Source organism: Ovis canadensis, chromosome 10 (assembly GCF_042477335.2).
Source record: "Ovis canadensis isolate MfBH-ARS-UI-01 breed Bighorn chromosome 10, ARS-UI_OviCan_v2, whole genome shotgun sequence".
NCBI classification, from domain to species: Eukaryota; Metazoa; Chordata; class Mammalia; order Artiodactyla; family Bovidae; genus Ovis; species Ovis canadensis.
In genome coordinates, this window is record NC_091254.1 from 52,093,875 (window position 1) to 52,096,837 (window position 2,963).

Sequence of the window (2,963 nt, forward strand, 5' to 3'; positions counted from 1 at the left end):
AATGAAATGTGACCTATTAACAGAATCTAGAAATTACTTTTCTAAGAACATAGTTTATATCAATATTTCACAGCTAAGTTTTTAAACATGGGTGAAGACACTATTTCCAGAAACTAGAAAGAATTTATATTAAAATTATTTTTGAAAAATTATCTTTAAATAGTCAAAGGAAATATAAATCAGGGAACAAAGAAAAATAAAACTGAAAGTGTTATTTGTCATAATGAAGTGGCAGCAAATGTATTTCTGTTAAATTATTTTACTTAAAACTTCTTGTAGAAAAGTAAGAATACATTTTATACTCTGAAAAATGAAACGATAATGCATGAATAAATGAACCTACACTTTGAATATATTTTGTTAGAGATATTGAAGAACACTTTACAAACTATAAAATTCACTCTTTGATATGAAATTCTATAATTTTTAACACATGCAGTTGTGCCACATAAATTAAGACACATAATACTCCCATCTCTGAAAAATAGCCCTTATTCTCCCTGTACCTAACACTCTAACACTGGACTCAGAAAACCTCTGATTTGTTAACTGAATATTTGATTTTACCTTTTCCAGAATGTCATATCAACGGAGTTCTATAGACCATAGCATTTTTATTCTGACTTCTTTTTCTTAGCATATTGTCCTTGAGAGCATTCTCTATTGTTGCATATATCAATAGCTTTTTCTTTTTTTCTTTTTTTTCCTGCTGGGAAATATTTATTTGCCACTAAGTCACCCAAGTATGCTACAATTACAAGAAAGGTACAGGTCATTTCTCCTTTCCATAATTCAATGTCCACAGCATCTCCTCAATCATAAATATTACAAAAGAAATTTTTTAAAAAATCACATTTTACAGACCTTAGACTTGTCTTTAGAATTTAGCTCCAATCCTACCATCGTCAAAAAGCAGTTCTCCTATCAAACTCAGCAAATAGTTTTAGCCAAGTGGTGAGAAGATTGTGTTTGCTAGCCCGTGGCAATTCCTTTCTGATTAGTCCTAGCTATTTAGTGCTGAACAGCAGAATGAGGCTTAGATTGCAGGAGTGGGGGTGAGGGGGCAGCAAGGGCTAATTTCCCCCAGTATAAGATGGCATCTGAAACTTGATGGGAGAGCTGAACTGGAGAGACTGAGGGAAGGGTCCAGGCCCTGTAATCAGTCAGAGTCACTGCTGGAAGAAGAGGAAGAGAAAGAGGAGGAGGAGGAATGCTTGCCATGCTTATGGTATTTAAGCCTCTTTTTATGAGCTTTCTTCATTCTCTCATGCACCTTCTTGTCAATCATTATTCCTGATCCTACTATACCAGGAACCAATGGATTCACGGAACACATGCCAGGGCCAGGTGGTGGTATGGAGCAGGGTAGGGATCTGAAGGCTGGCATCCGGGATATCCTGGCTGTGTTATAGGATGACAGGATCTGCCGGGGTGAAAGCCTGGATTCCACTGTTGTGCTCCTGTGGGAGTGGGAAAGGGGTCTGGAGGACAGGTAGGATTGGAAGGTGGTGGATGGGAAGGATTGCAACCTCCAGAATACCCACCATTAGCAGGGTGTGGATATGGCCCGGGCTGTGCAGCACTAGGATTCCACATGTTCAAGGGCTTCCTTCAGCCCAGGAATGGTGAAAGAAGGAAACTGGGGTATCCAGATATCCAGTCACCCTTACACCACTGCCTGGGTGGACTTGTCCATTTTGGCCTCAATAACTCATTTTTTATTGCTGAGTAACTCAGCAGTGGCTGGAAAAGGTCAGTTTCCATTCCAATCCCAAAGAAAGGCAATGACAAAGAATGCTCAAACTACCACACAATTACACTCATCTCACATGCTAGTAAAGTAATGCTCAAAATTCTCCAAGCCAGGCTTCAACAATACATGAACCGTGAACTTCCAGATGTTCAAGCTGGTTTTAGAAAAAGCAGAGGAACCAGAGACCAAATTGCCAACATCCTCTGGATCATCGAAAAGGCAAGAGAGTTGCAGAAATACATCTATTTCTGCTTTATTGACTATACAAAAGCCTTTGACTGTGTGGATCCCAATAAACTGTGGAAAATTCTGAAAGAGATGGGAATACCAGACCACCTGATCTGCCTCTTGAGAAACCTATATGCAGGTCAGGAAGCAATAGTTAGAACTGGACATGGAACAACATATGCAGGTCAGGAAGCAATAGTTAGAACTGGACATGGAACAACATATGCAGGTCAGGAAGCAATAGTTAGAACTGGACATGGAACAACAGACTGGTTCCAAATAGGAAAAGGAGTATGTAGCAGAGAGCATGTAGCTCAGAGGAAAAGGAGTATGTCAAGGCTGTATATTGTCATCCTGCTTATTTAACTTCTATGCAGAGTACATCATGAGAAATGCAGGGCTGGAGGAAGCACAAGCTGGAATCAAGATTGCTGGGAGAAATATCAATTACCTCAGATATGCAGATTATACCACCCTTATGGCAGAAAGTGAGGAAGACCTTTGGTGAAAGTGAAAGTGGAGAGTGAAAAAGTTGGCTTAAAGCTCAACAGTCAGTAAACAAAGATCATGGCATCTGGTCCCATCACTTCATTAGAAATAGATGAGGAAACAATGGCAAACAGTGGCTGACTTTATTTTGTGGGGCTCCAAAATCACTGTGGATGGTAATTGCAGGCATGAAATTAAAAGAACTTGCCCCTTGGAAGGAAAGTTATGACCAACCTAGACAGCATATTAAAAAGCAGAGTCATTACTTTGCCAACAAAGGTCCATCTAGTCAAGACTATGATTTTTCCAGTGGTCATGTGTGGCTGTGAGAGTTGGACTATAAGGAAGACTGAGCACTGAAGAATTGATGCCTTTGAACTGTGGTGTTGGAGAAGACTCTTGAGAGTCCCTTGAACTGCAAGGAGATTCAACCAGTCCCTCCTAAAGGAGATCAGTCCTGGGTGTTCAGTAGAGGGACTGATGTCGAAGCTGA

At 40.0% G+C, this 2,963-nt stretch overlaps 1 pseudogene; it reads right to left on the reverse strand.

Annotated features, from left to right (window-relative positions):
• Positions 1-1,159: 1,159 nt before the first annotated feature.
• LOC138446778 (proline-rich protein 13 pseudogene) lies at positions 1,160-1,596 on the reverse strand (annotated as a pseudogene).
• Positions 1,597-2,963: the final 1,367 nt, after the last annotated feature.